The sequence below is a fragment of the Arachis ipaensis genome, chromosome B1, assembly GCF_059453495.1.
Source record: "Arachis ipaensis isolate K30076 ecotype BB chromosome B1, ASM5945349v1, whole genome shotgun sequence".
In the NCBI taxonomy this organism is placed as follows: Eukaryota; Viridiplantae; Streptophyta; class Magnoliopsida; order Fabales; family Fabaceae; genus Arachis; species Arachis ipaensis.
This window is the reverse complement of record NC_142436.1, coordinates 103,754,110-103,772,434: the sequence shown is the minus strand read 5'-3', so window position 1 is coordinate 103,772,434 and position 18,325 is coordinate 103,754,110. Positions and strand designations below refer to the sequence as shown.

At 38.2% G+C, this 18,325-nt stretch overlaps 1 non-coding gene across 1 annotated transcript; it reads left to right on the top strand.

Moving 5' to 3' along the window:
* Positions 1-858: 858 nt before the first annotated feature.
* On the top strand, positions 859-966 carry LOC148577729 (small nucleolar RNA R71). Its single transcript, XR_015904615.1, has one exon. It is a non-coding gene; the product is annotated as a small nucleolar RNA R71 (small nucleolar RNA).
* Positions 967-18,325: the final 17,359 nt, after the last annotated feature.

Below are 18,325 nucleotides of genomic sequence, written 5' to 3'. Positions count from 1 at the left end.
TTCCTCAGAGGGAAACTCCTTATTGATCACTGGACGTCCCAGGAGGTCTTCCTCATTGGGATTCACGTCCTCAACCTCCCTTACAGGTTCGGCCATGGTGGTTATGTCAATGGCCTTGCACTCTCCTCTTGGATTTTCTTCTGTATTGCTTGGGAGAGTACTAGGAGGGATTTCAGTGATCCTTTTACTCAGTTGGCCCATTTGTGCTTCCAAATTTCTAATGGAAGACCTTATTTCATTCATGAAACTTACAGTGGCCTTAGATAGATCAGAGACTAAGTTTGCTAAATTAGAGGTATTTTGTTCAAAGTTCTCTGTCTGTTGTTGAGTGGATGATGGAAAAGGTTTACTATTGTTAAACCTATTTCTTCCACCATTATTAAAGCCTTGTTGAGGCTTTTGTTGATCCTTCCATGAGAGATTTGGGTGATTTCTCCATGAGGGGTTATAGGTGTTTCCATAAGGTTCACCCATGTAATTCACCTCTGCTATTGCAGGGTTCTCAGGATCATAAGCTTCTTCTTCAGAAGATGCCTCTTGAGTACTGTTGGATGCAGCTAGCATTCCATTCAGACTCTGAGAAATCATATTGACTTGCTGAGTCAATATTTTATTCTGAGCCAGTATGGCATTCAGAGTATCAATTTCAAGAACTTCCTTCTTCATAGGCGTCCCATTACTCACAGGATTCCTCTCAGAAGTGTACATGAACTGGTTATTAGCAACCATGTCAATGAGTTCTTGAGCTTCTGCAGGCGTTTTCTTTAGGTGAATGGATCCACCTGTAGAAGTATCCAATGACATCTTAGCTAATTCAGACAGACCATCATAGAATATATCCAGGATGGTCCATTCTGAAAGCATGTCAGAAGGACACTTTTTGGTCAGTCCTTTGTATCTCTCCCAAGCTTCATAGAGGGATTCACCTTCTTTCTGTCTGAAGGTCTGAACATCCACTCTAAGCTTACTCAGCTTTTGAGGAGGAAAGAACGTGGCTAAGAAAGCCTTGACCAACTTATCCCAAGAGTTCAGGCTATCCTTAGGTTGAGAGTCCAACCATACTCTAGCTCTGTCTCTTACAGCAAAAGGGAAAAGCATGAGCCTGTAGACTTCAAGATCTACTTCATTAGTCTTAATAGTATCACATATCTGCAAGAATCCAGTTAAGAACTGAAAAGGATCTTCAGATGGAAGTCCACGAAACTTGCAGTTTTGCTGCATCAGAGAAACTAATTGAGGTTTAAGCTCAAAATTGTTTGCTCCAATGGTGGGGATGGAGATGCTTCTTCTGTGTAAATTGGAATTAGGTGCAGTAAAGTCACCAAGCATCCTCCTTGCATTATTATTATTTTCGGCTGCCATCTCCTCTTCTTGTTCGAAAATTTCTGAAAGGTGCTTGCTGGATTGTTGTAATTTAGCTTCTCTTAGTTTCCTCTTCAGAGTCCTTTCAGGTTCTGGATCTGCATCAACAAGAATGTTCTTGTCCTTGTTCCTGCTCATATGAAAAAGAGGGAACAGAAAAATAATAATAATAATAGGGGCCCTTTTTACCACAGTATAGAGGTCCCTGTGTGAGTAGAAGAAAAGAAGAAGAGAAAATCTGAACTCAGAGAGAGAGAGGGTTCGGATTTTTGGTGAGTGAGGGAGAGATGTTAGTAGATGAATAAAGAAACAGAAGGGGATGAGAGAGAAGGATTTTCGAAAATTATTTTTGAAAAAGAGTTAGTGATTTTCGAAAATAGTTTTTGAAAAAGGTTAGTAATTTTTGAAATTTTAAAATCAAAAATTAAAATAATTAGTTAATTAAAAAGAAATTTTGAAAAAGAGGGAAGATATTTTCGAAAATTAGAGAGAGAGAGAGTTAGTTAGGTAGTTTTGAAAAAGATAAGAAACAAACAAAAAGTTAGTTAGTTAGTTTAAACAAATTTTGAAAAGATAAGAAGATAAGAAGTTAGAAAGGATATTTTAAAATCAAATTTTGAAAAAGATAAGATAAGAAGATATTTTTGAAAAGATATGATTGAAATTAGTTTTGAAAAAGATTTGATTTTTTTTAAAATCACAATTAATGACTTGATTCACAGGAAATCACAAGATATGATTCTAGAACTTAAAGTTTGAATCTTTCTTAACAAGTAAGTAACAAACTTGAAATTTTAGAATCAAAACATTAATTGATGATGTTATTTTCGAAAATTAGGAGATAAAGATAAGAAAAAGATTTTTGAAAAATATTTTTAAAATTTTCGAAAATAACTAAGAAAAATGAAAAAGATTTGATTTTTGAAAAAGATTTTGAAAAAGATAAGATTTTTAAATTGAAAATTTGATTTGACTCATAAAAACAACTAGATTTTAAAATTTTTTGAAAAAGTCAAATCTAATTTTCAAAATTTTAAGAGAGAAAAAAGGGGAAGATATTTTTTGATTTTTTTGAATTTTTATGATGAGAGAGAAAAACATGAAAATAATGCAATGCATGAAAATTTTTTAGATCAAAACAATGAATGCATGCAAGAATGCTATGAATGTCAAGATAAACACGAAGAACACTTTGAAGATCATGATGAACATCAAGAACATATTTTTGAAAAATTTTTAATGCAAAGAAAACAGGCAAGACACCAAACTTAGAAATCTTTCATGTTTAGACACTATGAATGCAAAAATGCACATGAAAAACAAGAAAAGACACAAAACATGAAAACATCAAGATCAAACAAGAAGACTTACCAAGAACAACTTGAAGATCATGAAGAACACTATGAATGCATGAATTTTTCGAAAAATGCAAGATGAATATGCAATTGACACCAAACTTTCAACTTGACTCAAGACTCAAACAAGAAACATGAAATATTTTTTATTTTTATGATTTTATGAATTTTTTTTGTATTATAAAATCATTTTGAAAAAGAAAAATAAGGATTCCAAAATTTTTAATATGAATTCCAGGAATCTTATGCTCCTTAAACTAAAGCTCCAATCAAAGGGTCAGGCATGGCTTAATAGCCAGCCAAACTTTAGTATGTAACTCAGACATGACATGCCTGACATTCCCTATCCAGAAGAATTAGACATGGCTTTACAGCCAGCCAGACTTCAACATACTTCATGAAACACTAGAATTCATTCTTAAAAATTCTGAAGAAAAATATATTTTTGAAAATATTTTTATTTTAAAATTTTTTCGAAAACAAAGGAGAAACTTTTGAAAGATTTTTGAAATTTTTTTTTTGAAAACTTTTTGAAAGTAAGAAGAAAATTACCCAATCTAAGCAACAAGATGAACCGTCAGTTGTCCAAACTCGAACATTCCCCGGCAACGGCGCCAAAAACTTGGTGCACGAAGTTGTGATCTCAGGCAACGGCGCCAGAAACTCTGTACGCACGTCTTAATAAATGGTTTTTCATTCACAACTTCGATACAACTAACCAGCAAGTGCACTGGGTCATCCAAGTAATAAACCTTACGTGAGTAAGGGTCGATCCCACGGAGATTGTTGGTATGAAGCAAGCTATGGTCACCTTGTAAATCTCAGTCAGGCAGATATAAAATAGTTATGGAGTTTTCGAACATAAATAATAAATAAGGATAGAAATACTTATGTAAATCATTGGTGAGAATTTCAGATAAGCGCATAGAGATGCTTTCGTTCCTCTGAACCTCTGCTTTCCTGCTGTCTTCATCCAATCAATCCTACTCCTTTCCATGGCTGGCTTTATGTAAGGGCATCACCGTTGTCAATGGCTACATCCCATCCTCTTGTGAAAATGGTCCAAATGCTCTGTCACAGCACGGCTAATCATCTGAGGTTCTCGATCACACTGGAATAGGATTCACCCTCCTTTTGCGTCTGTCACTATGCCCAGCACTCGCGAGTTTGAAGTTTGTCACAGTCATTCAATCCCAGAGTCCTACTCGGAATACCACAGACAAGGTTTAGACTTTCCGGACTCTCATGAATGCCGCCATCAATCTAGCTTATACCACGAAGATTCTGATTAAGAGATCCAAGAGATACTCATTCAATCTAAGGTAGAACGGAAGTGGTTGTCAGGCACGCGTTCATAGGGAATGATGATGATTGTCACGTTCATCACATTCAGGTTGAAGTGCGAATGAATATCTTAGAAGCGGAATAAGTTGAATTGAATAGAAAAACAGTAGTACTTTGCATTAATCTTTGAGGAACAGCAGAGCTCCACACCTTAATCTATGGAGTGTAGAAACTCTACCGTATGAAAATACATAAGTGAAAGGTCCAGGCATGGCCGAATGGCCAGCCCCCAAAACGAGATCACAGGATCAAAAATACAATCCAGGATGTCAAATACAATAGTAAAAAGTCCCATTTATACTAAACTAGTTACTAGGGTTTACAGAAGTAAGTAATTGATGCATAAATCCACTTTCGGGGCCCACTTGGTGTGTGCTTGGGCTGAGATTGAGTGTTACACGTGTAGAGGTCAATCTTGGAGTTGAACGCCAGTTTGTAACGTATTTCTGGCATTCAACTCTGGCTTGTGACGTGTTTCTGGCGTTTAACTCCAGACAGCAGCGTAGAACTGGCGTTCAACGCCCTTTTACATCGTCTAAACTTGGCCAAAGTATGGACTATTATATATTGATGGAAAGCCCTGGATGTGTACTTTCCAACGCAATTGAAAGCGCACCATTTTGAGTTCTATAGCTCCAGAAAATCTACTTTGAGTGCAGGGAGGTCAGAATCCAACAGCATCAGCAGTCCTTCTTCTACCTCTGAATCTGATTTTTGCTCAAGTCCCTCAATTTCAGCCAGAAAATACCTGAAATCACAGAAAAACACACAAACTCATAGTAAAGTCCATAAATGTGAATTTAACATAAAAACTAATAAAAACATCCCTAAAAGTAACTAGATCCTACTAAAAACATACTAAAAACAATGCCAAAAAGCGTATAAATTATCCGCTCATCAATTAGTTACTATGAGTTCTCACCCCCGTCGCTTTGAGTTTGGTTCTAATATTGTTGAAAGGAATGGGAGCTATAACAGAAACATGTATCAAGGTCAAAACAATCAAAGATGGAAGGAGCCACAAGGATCTAATCAACCCTTTCGGCAACAACACCTTCCAAGATACCATGGACAATACCATTCTACAATGCATGCCAAGACAATAGATACGGTGGACCTTCTCGTGACAACCAACCTCCATCAGTATAATATGGTCAAGAGCCATTCCGAGGTGCGTACCAAGATGATAGATATGGTGGACCCCCTTGTGGTTACCAACAAGTCCCATCATACGCCTATAACCCACCTCATCAACATAGCTATGAACCACCACACTCACAAGCCACCTACCAACACTCACCGCCATATGACCCTAACCCTTACCCACCCCAATTCCAATCCAATTACTCCCAAGAACCACCACTTCCATATGCACCATGTCCATATCCATCAACCCGAGAATCACAGGAGCGTCTCAAGGAAACAGTGAATAAATTTCATGCAACCCTTCACCAATTAGATCAGGCGATCAATCGACTAGCTTCTTGACGTTCGGACACTCAAGGAACCCCCATGGCTTCATGTGAGCAATCTAAAAAAAGAACGAAGCATGAAGGAGATACTAGAAACTCCAATGGATAGTACAGAGCATGACTTTGTGCTGGAACAAGTAGAGGAAGCCGAAATTATCGAAGAAGAAGAATTGGTTGAAGACTTAGGAGATGCTGAACCTCCATGGGAATCCAGAATTGTGGAGAATTCCGTCAAGAAATTTGCAACTGATGCTAAGGAGGATAGTGCATAACCCCCAAAGCATGTGTCTTATGAAGAACTGGATGGAACAGCTGAAGAAGCAAGTTCCCTTGGTACTGAAAATCATGAATCAAGTCCTCCTAATAATGAACTTGCACTCGCAAGTAAATTCTTTAAGACTAAAGAATCTTTTCCAAGTGAATACAAAGATGATGCAGAGGTAGACTTTTCCCAACCTCCAATTTATGACTTGAGTGATGAGGAAGATATCGAAGACTTTGATCAAGACGTGGTTGCAGTTGAAGAAGTTTACAAAGAAGTGGAGGAATTCACAGAAGAACACAAGGGAGTAGAGCTTGCAAAACCACTGGAAACACCTATCCCAAGGCCATTACCGCCCAATACAAACTTCAAGTGGGTAAAATCCTTAGCCTTTATCTTTACTTTTCCACTTGAATATGGTTTGCTTGAAATAGATGGCCAGCTTAGAGCTCTATGCGACTTTAAGAGTAAGAGGGAAATGGCTCGCAATCAGAACTGGTATGCAAGATTCAATAAAGCTCCACGCTTCAATTTGAGGTACAAGGATTGGTTTCAAGTTCGATTGAATGGGTATCGGAAGATGTTTGGTCATCTTAGTAAGAATTCAAATCCCGTACTACCCGGCTGGAAAAATGTAGATCAAGACAAAGATGGGTACCAAAGCAAGGTTTGGGATCCTAGAATCTATTCTGACATTCAACACCCCGGGAGCCTGAAAACCTGCTTTGATTTGCTCGAAGGCTTTACATGCCTAGTCTGGGACCCTGGAGGATATTGGAACTGCAAAAGTTGGTGGAGATTTCTGGATGAGTTCAAACACAAGCCACCATGACAATGAGCTCATCAAAAATGTTCAACATAAGATGCTCCATTCTGAAAGCATGTCGGAAGGACACCTTCTGATCAATTTCTTGTATCTTTCCCAAGCTTCATAGAGGGATTCACATTCCTTCTGTCTGAAGGTTCGGACTTCCACTCTAAGCTTGCTCAACTTTTGAGGTGGAAAGAATTTGGCCAAGAAAGCATTGACCAACTTTTCCCAAGAGTTCAGGCTTTCTTTAGGTTGTGAGTCCAACCATGTCCTAGCTCTGTCTCTTACAGCAAAGGGGAAAAGCATAAGTCTGTAAACCTCGGAATTAACCCCATTGGTCTTAACAGTGTCACAGATTAACAAGATTTCAGCTAAAAACTGATGAGGATCTTCTAATGGAAGTCCATGAAACTTGCAATTCTATTGCATTAGAGAAATTAATTGAGGCTTAAGCTCAAAGTTGTTTTCTCCAATTGCAGGAATTGAGATGCTTCTTCCATAGAAGTCAGAAGTTAGTGCAGTAAAGTCACCAAGCACCTTCCTTGAATCTCCACTATTGTTATTGGGTTCGGCCATATCTTCTTCTTTTTTGAAAATTTTTGTTAGGTCCTCTCCAGGGTTTTGTGCTTTAGCTTCTCTTAGCTTCCTCTTCAGAGTCCTTTCAGGTTCAGGATCAGCTTCAACAAGAATGTTCTTATCCTTGTTCCTGCTCATATGAAAAAGAAGAGAACAGAAAAGAATAGGAATCCTCTATGTCACAGTATAGAGATTCCTTTATGTGAGTAGAAGAATAGAAGAAATAGAACGAAGAGGGGAGAAGAAGGAGAATTCGAACACAGAGAGAGGGAGAGGGTTCAAATTATAAGTAGAGGAGAAGTGTTAGTAAATAAATAAAATAAATATAAAGAGATGAGAGAGAGAAGAATTCAAATATTAGTTTAAAATAAAATAAAAATATTTTTATTTTTATTTTAATTATTAGTTAGAATTAGAAATTAAGAAGGAAAATAAAATAAAATTAGAATTTAAAACAATTAGTTAATTAAAAGGAATTTTGAAAAAGGGGTTAGTTATTTTCGAAAATTGGAGAGAGAGAAGTAGTTAGGTGATTTTGAAAAAGATATGATTGAAATAGAAAACTTTTTAAAATCAAACAAAAAGTCAAGTAGTTAATTGAAAAAGATTTGAAAATCAATTTTGAAAAGATAAGAAGTTAGAAAAGGATTTTGAAATTAAATTTTGACTTGACTAATAAGAAACAACCAAATTTTGAAAAGTTTTGACTAAATCAATCTAAAATTTCGAAAATTATGAGCAAAATAAGGAAAAGATATTTTTTTTATTTTTTAATTTTTAATGAGAAGAGAGAAAAACAACTAAATGATGCAAAACATAAGAAATTAAAATCAAAACAACTAATGCATGCAAGAACACTTTGAATGTCAAGATGAACTCCAAGAACACTTTGAAGATCATGATGAACATCAAGAACATATTTTTGAAAATTTTTAAGAAAAAAAAAACATGCAAGACACTAATAATTCAAAAGTGCATATGAAAAACAAGAAAAGACACAAAACAAGAAAATGTAAAGATCAAACAAGGACGCTCATCAAGAACAACTTGAAGATCAAGAAAGAACACATGCATGAATTTTCGAAAATTTTGAGAAAAGTTAAAACATGCAATTGACACCAAACTTAAAATTTGACACAAGACTCAAACAAAAAATACAAAATATTTTTGGTTTTTATGATTTTATTAATTTTTTTGTATTTTTTTTGAAAATATTTTGGATAAAGAAAATAAAGAGATACAAAATTTTTAATAAGAATTACAGGAATCATGCAATGTTAGTCTAAAGCTTTGGTCCAAAAGAATTAGACATGGCCAATGGCCAGTCAAGCTTTAAGTGAAAGCTTCGGTCCAATAGAATTAGACATGGCCAAATAGCCAGCCAAGCTTCAGTATAGCAATACATACAACAACCAAATTGATGGGAACCAAAAGGCTCTTGCAAAGATAAGTGGAAACCTTGGTCCAAAAGTTTAGACATGGCTTAATAGCCAGCCAGGATTCAACATATCTCATGAAACTCTAGAATTCGTTCTTAAAAATTTTCATTGGTGGGAATTTCAGATAAGCGTCTGGAGATGCTTTGTTGCTTCTGAACCTCTGCTTTCCTATTGCCTTCTTCCAACCATGCGTTACTTCCTTCCATGGCAAGCTGTAGGATCCTCTAAGTAAAAATGGTCCTCTACGGTTTCTGTACGACTAATCAACTGTCGGATTTCTCGTATCAGATGAAAAATACCTGGTACAGCTACCGCATGGCTAATCATCTGTCGGTTCCCGCTAGTGTCGGAATAGAATCCATTGATCCTTTTGCACACTGTCACTGCGCCCAACATTCACAGGTTTGAAGCTCGTCACAGTCATCCCTTCCCGGATCCTACTCAGAATGGCTGCCAATAATTCTAGCCTATACCACAAAGATACTAATCTCACAGACTCGGTCCGTGTATTAGATATCCAAGAGAATATACTCCGGCTGTCGTTCAATGACTACGTTGAACATCATATAGACCGCTTTGTGGTTGTCAGGCACGCGATCTTGGCTAAGCAAGCAACAAAGATTGGGTGATTGTCATGGGTCACCTCTTCATTCTGACTTAACTGAATTAAGTACGAGAGTATATCTTGGAGAAGAAGTAGGCGTGAATTGAATACAAAACAGTAGTAATTGCATTAATTCATGAAGAATAGTAGAGCTCCACACCTTAATCTATGGGGTGTAGAAACTCCACCGTTGAAAATACATAAGTGAAAGAGGTCTAGGCATGGCCGTGAGGCCAGCCTCCATGGTCTAAGGACTAAACGTCCAGAGATAAAAACTCTGATACGAATACAATAGTAAAAAGTGCTATTTATACTAAACTAGTAACTTAGGTTTACAGAAAATGAGTAACTAAGTGCAGATAGCGCAGAAATCCACTTCTGGGGCCCACTTGGTGTGTGCTTGGGCTGAGCATTGAAGCTTTTTCGTGCATAGGCTGTTCCTGGAGTTAAACGCCAGCTTGGGTGCCAGTTTGGGCGTTTAACTCCAATTCTGGTGCCAGTTTGGGCGTTTTACGCCAAGATGTTTTAGGCTAGTTTTGGACGCCAGTTTGAGCCATCAAATATCGTGCAAAGTATAGGCTATTATATATTGCTTGAAAGCTCAGGATTTCTACTTTCCAACGCAATTAAGAGCGCGCAAAGTGGGCTTCCGTAGCTCCAGAAAATCAATTTCGAGTGCAGGAGGATCAGAATCCAACAGCATCTGCAGTCCTTTTTTAGCCTCTGAATCAGATTTTTGCTCAGGTCCCTTAATTTCTGCCAGAAAATACCTGAAATCACAGAAAAATACACAAACTCATAGTAAAGTCCAAAAATATGATTTTTGAATAAAAACTAATAAAAATATAATAAAAAATAACTAAAACATACTAAAAACTATGTAAAAACAATGCCAAAAAGGGCATAAATTATCCGCTCATCATGGTGCCTAAGAAGTCTGGGGTCACAGCAGTGAAGAATGAGCATGGGGAGCTCCTAAAAACTAGAGTGCAGAATTCCTGGAGAGTGTGCATTGATTACAGGTGCCTCAACCAGGCTACTCGCAAGGATCACTACCCCCTGCCATTCATTGATCAAATTCTTGATCGCTTGTAAGGTAAATCACACTACTATTTTTAGATGGTTACACTGGCTATTATCAAATTCATATAGCTCTTGAAGATCAGGAGAAAACTACTTTTATATGTCCCTTTGGAACGTATACATACAAGGGGATGCCTTTTGGCTTATGAAATGCACCGGATACTTTCCAAAGATTCATGATGAGTATTTTCTCAGATCTCCTTGAAAACTGTATGGAAGTTTTCATGGATGACTTTAGTGTGTATGATGATTCATTTAACCTTTGCTTGGATAGTTTAGCTAGAGTATTAGACAGGTGTGTTAGTTTAAATTTTGAAAAATGTCACTTTATGGTAAAACAAGGTATTGTTCTAGGACACGTTGTTTCTAATACTGGTATTTTTGTAGATCCAGCAAAGGTAGATGTGATTTCTAGTTTACCTTACCCCTCCTCCTGATGCACGGAAAACTTGTCTCATAACAAATTTCCTTCGGCAAGTGTACCGAATTTGTCGTCAAGTAAAAACTCACAATAGAGTGAGGTCGAATCCCACAGGGATTGATTGATTAAACAACTTTAATTAGAGGAATTTTCTAGTTGAGCGAATCAGAATTTGGGTTGAGAATTGCAGAAAATTAAATGGCGGGAAAGTAAATAACAGAAAAGTAAATGCTAGAAATAAAGAGCTGAATGTAGATGACGGAAAGTAAACTGCAGAATCTTAAATGGGAATGGGATAATTTCTCATAAAAGTAAATGACAGAAATTAAAGAGAATGGGTAAGATCAGAAATGGGGAGTTCATTGGGCTCAGGAGATGTTGCATTCTCCGGATCAATTTCATTTTTATCTCTTCCTCAATCAATACACTCATTGATCTCCTTGGCAATCTTAAGTGATCGAATTACAATTCCTTGTAATTCAATCTCTCAAATCTTGATCAATAGCCAATTCCTTGGTCAATTGCTCATGAGAAGAGATGAAGTATGGTCACTGATTATACCACATGCATTTCCCAAATCAAGTGTTGAGAGGATTATAGTCACATATCCATCCAAACCCAATTTGGTCTAGCATGAGAAAGCATTTCTAACATGATCTCTTCATTCCTCTTTCAAGGTTTAGAAGAGATCCAAGTTTGAATAGCTTCTTTTCCAAGATAACTACCCAATTGGATGAAGATCGAAAGCTTTCAAGTAAAATCAAGAGAAAAGATAGAAGAAGAATAATGAAAACTAGTATTGATCCATCAAATTACAACAGAGCTCCCTAACCCAATGAAAGGGGTTTAGTTGTTCATAGCTCTGGAAAATGAAAACAAAGATGGAGAATACATGATGAAACTAGAAGTGCAGAGAAAGTAAATTACAGAGAGTAATTCTATGCCAAGAGGCTCCCTATATTTTCCAACTCCCAAAATAATTCAAAGCTACTCCTATATATACTACTCTTCTGATCTTCTAGTTGCATCTTTAAGTCTTGGGTATGGGCCTTTGGATCTTGAGTTTGAAGCAGTTATCTTCTTCATTGGGCTTGGCTTTACTTGCAGAGAGAAAGTGTGAAGTGGGCAGAGACTTTAGCTCAGGACGTTAGTGGTGTTAATGTTCAGTGAAAATATGGGTTCGAGAACGTTAGTGACAATCACCTTTTTCACTAACGTTCCTCACCCAAGTAAGAGCCACGTTAACCTCAACGTTAGTGGCACAAACGTTGCTACTAACGTTGCCTCTTTGTCCTTTGCACATGTTATTGGGACTTACCTTTCCCAATAACGTTGAGAAGCCTCCTCCTTCCCTACGTTAGAGTCCATGTTAACTTAGTTAACGTGGCTCCTTAACGTAGGCTTGCCAACCCTCGAGAACGTTAGTGACACTTACCTTTGTCACTAACGTTCCAATGTGGCCCTAGCTCCCACGTTAGAGTCTACGTTAACTAGGTTAACGTGGCCTTTAACGTGGCTGTGCTAGCCATCTCCAACGTTAGTGAAAAGGTGAATGTCACTAACGTTGGCTCATCATCTCTCCTCCTCACGTTAGCTTCCATGTTAACTAAGTTAACATGGGAGTTAACGTGGCTCATTGTGGCTTGTGTGGGCTCCTTCCAACGTTAGTGACAATGTTAGGTGTTGATGAGCGGATATTTTATACGCTTTTTGGGGATAATTTCATATAGTTTTGAGTATGTTTTAGTTAGTTTTTAGTTTATTTCCAGTAGTTTTTAGGAAAAATTCATGTTTCTGGACTATACTATGAGTTGTTTGTTTTTCTGTAATTTCAGGTATTTTTCTGGCTGAAATTGAAGGAGCTGAGCAAAAATCTGATTCAGGCTGAAAAAGGACTGCTGATGCTGTTGGATTCTGACCTCCCTGCACTCAAAGTGGATTTTCTGGAGCTACAGAACTCGAAATGGCGTGCTTCCAAATGCGTTGGAAAGTGGACATCCAGGGCTTTCCAGCAATATATAATAGTCCATACTTTGCACAATAATTGACGACGTAAACTGGCGTTCAACGCCAGCCTTCTGCCCAAATCTGGCGTCCAGCGCCAGAAAAGGATCAAAAACTGGAGTTGAACGCCCAAACTGGCACAAAAACTGGCGTTCAACTCCACAAATGGCCTCTGCACGTGAATTGCTTAAAGTCTCAGCCCCAGCACACACCAAGTGGGCCCCAGCACACCAAGTGGGCCCCAGAAGTGGATCTCTGCATCATCCATCATAGTCCACTCATATTTTGTAACCCTAGGCTACTGGTTTAGTATTTAAACAACTTTTAGAGACTTATTTTGTATCTCATGACATTTTAGATCTAAACTTTGTATTCTCTGACGGCATGAGTCTCTAAACCCCATTGTTGGGGGTGAGGAGCTCTGCTGTGTCTCAATGAATTAATGCAAGTATTTCTGTTTTCCATTCAAACACGCTTGTTCCTATCTAAGATGTTCATTCGCGCTTAACTGTGATGAAGGTGATGATCAGTGACATTCATCACCTTCCTCAAACCATGAACGCGTGCCTGACAACCACCTCCGTTCTATATCCGATTGAGTGAGTATATCTTAGATTCCTTAATCAGAATCTCCGTGGTATAAGCTAGAACTGATGGCGGCATTCATGAGAATCCGGAAAGTCTAAACCTTGTCTGTGGTATTCCGAGTAGGATTCAAGGATTGAATGACTGTGACGAGCTTCAAACTCCTGAAGGCTGGGCGTTAGTGACAGACGCAAAAGGATAGTAAATCCTATTCCAACCGGATCGAGAACCAACCGGTGATTAGCCGTGCTGTGACAGAGCGCGTGAGCGTAGTTTTCACTGGAAGGATGGACGGTAGCCATTGACAACGGTGATCCATCAACACACAGCTTGCCATAGGAGGACGTGCGTGCGTGAATCAGAAGACAGATGAAAGCAGAGATTCAGAGGACAAAGCATCTCCAAAACTCCAACATATTCTCCATCACTGCACAACAAGTAACCTTTAATTTATGCTCTATTGTTTATTCGCAATTCAACTGATAAACATAATTGACTTCCTGACTAAGATTTACAAGATAACCATAGATTGCTTCAAACCAACAATCTCTGTGGGATTCGACCCTTACTCATGTAAGGTATTACTTGGACGACCCAGTGCACTTGCTGGTCATCTGTGCGAAATTGTAAGAGAGTAATGTGTGCGAAATTGTAAGAGAGTAACAATTTTGTGCACCAAGTAACAATTTTGTGCACCAAGTTTTTGGCGCCGTTGCCGGGGATTGTTCGTGTTTGAACAACTGACGGATTATTTTGTTGCTTAGATTAGGAAAAAAAAAATCTTTCTTTTTGGTTTAGAGTCTTTTATTATTTATCCCTTGTTAAAACACTTTAAATTTATAACTCAGTTAGTTAGAGCATGGTGTTTATGTTCATGATAATTGGCTATCATATTTTTTAAAAACCTTTTTCAAAAATAATTTTTCTATTAAATCCTGTGCCAAACTTTAAGTTTGGTGTTTTCAAAAATAATCTTTCTTAAAATAAGGTCCCATAACTCATTTGGCTAGAACATTAATTTGATTGGGTTAGAATCTTTTATATTCTTTTCAAAACATTCTTTTTCAAAAATATTTTTTCTATTAAATCTTGTGCCAAACTTTAAGTTTGGTGTTTTCTTGTTGATTTCCCTTTGATTTTCGAAAATTTTGGCTTGGTTTTCTAAAAATTTTAAGTTTGGTGTTCTTCCTTCATGTTCTTGTGTTCTTGTGAGTCTTCAAAGTGTTCTTGAGTTTCCTTGTGTCTTGATCTAAAAATTTTTAAGTTTGGTGTTCCTTGGTGTTTTTCCCTCCAAGATTTTCGAAAACAAGGAGCATTAGATCTAAAAATTTTAAATCTTGTACTATCTTATTGTTTTTCTCTCTCCTCACTAAATTCAAAAATATCTTTTCAAAATATCTTTTCTAACTTCCTATCTTTTCAAAATTTGTTTCAACTAACTAACCAACTTTTTGTTTGTTTCTTAACTTTTTCAAAACTACCTAACTAACTCTCTCTCTCAAATTTTCGAAAATATCTCCCCTCTTTTTCAAAAATTTCTGTTTTTCTTAACTAATTATTTTTAAATTTTTTTACAAAAAAAAAAAAAAAGAAAATTTATTTTTAAAATTCAAATTCTTTTTAGTTATTTTATTTTATTTAAGTATTTACTTCTTATAAAATAAAATAAATAAAAAGGTAAATCAGTCCAAGTTATATCCACATATCCATCATGGACATAAGTGGAGATGGACAGTCCAGGAGGACTTTGGGGTCATATTCTAACCCCTCTACTGCTTCATATGGGAGTAGCATCTGCATACCCTCCATTGGAGTTAGTAGTTTTGAGTTGAATCCTCAGCTCATTATCATGGTGCAGCAAAGTTGTCAGTATTCCGGTCTTCCACAGGAAGAACCTACAGAGTTTCTAGCACAATTTTTACAAATTGCTGACACAGTACATGATAAGGAAATAGATCAGGATGTCTACAGACTGTTTCCATTTGCTGTAAAAGATCAAGCTAAAAGGTGGTTAAATAACCAACCTAAGGCCAGCATAAGAACATGGAAACAGCTGATAGAAAAATTCCTGAATCAATATTTCCCTCCAAAAAGGATGACGCAGCTAAGGCTGGACATCCAAGGCTTTAAACAAGGAGATAATGAATCTCTTTATGATGCCTGGGAGAGATACAGAGAGATGCTACGAAAATGCCCCTCTGAAATGTTTTCAGAGTGGGTTCAGTTAGACATCTTCTACTATGGGCTTGCAGAAGGAGCTCAGATGTCTTTAGATTACTCAGCTGGTGGATCTATCCATATGAGAAAGACAATTGAAGAAGCTCAAGAGCTCATTGATACAGTTGCCAGGAATCAGCATCTGTATCTAAGCAGCAACCCTTCCATGAATGAAGAGGTTAAAACAGTAACTGCTGAATTCAGTACTGTAAAACAAGCTGCTGAATTCAATCATCAATTAGATTTTCTAACAAAGCAGCTAGCTGAATTCAAAGACAGGTTACAGGAGACAAGGATAGCTAATATACATATGGAAGAACAGTTTAAGCAAACAAAGCAGCAGCTATCAAAGCAAATAGCAGAAGAATGCCAAGCAGTTCAATTAAGAAGTGGGAAAACATTAAATACCTCACCTCAAGGCATCAAAAATTCAAGAAATGAGCGACCCACCAAAGATTCCCCTGAGGACAGTAAGAGCCCAGGGAAAAATAATTCTGGCACTAAAACGCCAGAAAATGGGTGGAAGGCTGGCGCTGAACGCCCAGACCATGCCCAAAACTGGCGTTCAGCGCCAGAAACAAGGCAGGATTGGCGTTCAACGCCAGAAATGGGCAAGAATCTGGCGTTGAACGCCCAACAGGGGCACATTTCTGGCGTTCAGGCGCCAGGAACAGACAGTGAGTTGGCGTCTAACGTCACTCCAGCTTCTAACTCTGGTACGCAATTGCCAGAGAGGGATCAGACTCACATAAGTGCTGATAACAACCCCTCTAAAAAGGCTTCTTTAACCACTAAGGTTGAGGAATACAAAGCCAAGATACCTTATCCTCAAAAACTTCGGAAAGAGGAGCAGGATAAGCAATTTGCTCGCTTTGCAGATTATCTAAGGACTCTTGAAATAAAGATTCCATTTGCAGAGGCACTTGAGCAAATACCTTCTTATGCCAAGTTCATGAAAGAGATCTTGAGTCATAAAAAGGAGTGGAGAGAAACAGAAAGAGTTCTCCTCACTGAAGAATGCAGTGCAGTCATTCTGAAAAGCTTTCCTGAAAAGCTTAAAGACCCTGGGAGTTTTCTGATACCATGCATATTAGAAGGTGATTGCACCAAGACAGCTTTATGTGATCTTGGGGCAAGCATCAACCTAATACCTGCATCCACAATCAGGAAGCTTGGCTTAACTGAGGAAGTTAAACCAACCCGGATATGTCTCCAACTTGCTGATGGTTCCACTAAATACCCATCAGGCGTGATTGAGGACATGATTGTCAGAGTTGGGCCATTCGCCTTTCCCACTGACTTTGTTGTGCTGGAAATGGAGGAGCACAAGAGTGCTACTCTCATTCTAGGAAGACCCTTCCTAGCAACTGGACGATCCCTCATTGACGTCCAGCAGGGGGAAATAACCCTGAGAGTCAACGATGACGAGTTCAAGTTGAACGCTGTCAAAGCCATGCAGCATCCAGACACATCAACAGACTGCATGAAAGTTGACCTTATTGACTCTTTGGTAGAAGAGATCAACATGGCTGAGAGTCTCGAATCAGAGTTGGAAAACATCTTTAAAGATGTTCAGCCTGATTTGGAGGATTCAGGGGACATGAAAGAGCCTTTGAACTTTCTTCTGAAAGAGGAAAAACCTCCTAAACCAGAGCTCAAGCCACTGCCACCATCCTTAAAATATGCATTTCTAGGAGAAGGTGACACTTTTCCAGTGATCATAAGCTCTGCTTTAAATTCACAGGAAGAGGAAGCACTTATTCAAGTGCTAAGGACACACAAGACAGCTCTTGGGTGGTCCATAGGTGATCTTAAGGGCATAAGCCCAGCTAGATGCATGCACAAAATCCTATTGGAGGATAATGCCAAACCAGTGGTTCAACCACAGAGGCGGCTAAATCCAGCCATGAAGGAAGTGGTGCAGAAAGAGGTCACCAAATTACTAGAGGCTGGGATTATTTATCCCATTTCTGATAGCCCCTGGGTGAGCCCTGTTCAAGTCGTCCCAAAAAAGGGAGGCATGACAGTGATTCATAATGAAAAAAATGAACTGGTTCCTACAAGAACAGTTACAGGGTGGCGCATGTGTATTGACTACAGAAGGCTCAATACAGCCACCAGAAAGGATCATTTTCCTTTACCATTCATAGACCAGATGCTAGAGAGACTAGCAGGTCATGATTATTACTGCTTTTTGGATGGCTACTCAGGCTATAACCAGATTGCAGTAGATCCCCAGGATCAAGAGAAAACAGCATTCACATGTCCATCCGGAGTGTTTGCTTACAGAAGGATGCCCTTTGGGCTATGCAATGCACCTGCAACCTTCCAGAGATGCATGCTCTCTATTTTCTCTGATATGGTGGAAAAATTTCTGGAAGTCTTCATGGATGACTTCTCAGTATATGGAGACTCATTCAGCTCCTGTCTTGATCACCTGAAACTTGTTCTGAAAAGATGCCAAGAAACCAACCTAGTTTTAAACTGGGAAAAGTGTCACTTCATGGTGACTGAAGGAATTGTTCTTGGGCATAAGATCTCAAACAAGGGAATAGAGGTGGATCAAGCAAAAATAGAGGTAATTGAAAAATTACCACCACCTGCCAATGTTAAGGCAATAAGAAGCTTTCTGGGGCATGCAGGATTCTATAGGAGGTTTATAAAGGATTTTTCAAAAATCACAAAACCTCTAAGCAATCTGTTAGCTGCTGACACGCCATTTGTGTTTGACACAGCATGCCTGCAGGCGTTTGAAACGCTGAAAGCTAAGCTGGTCACAGCACCAGTCAT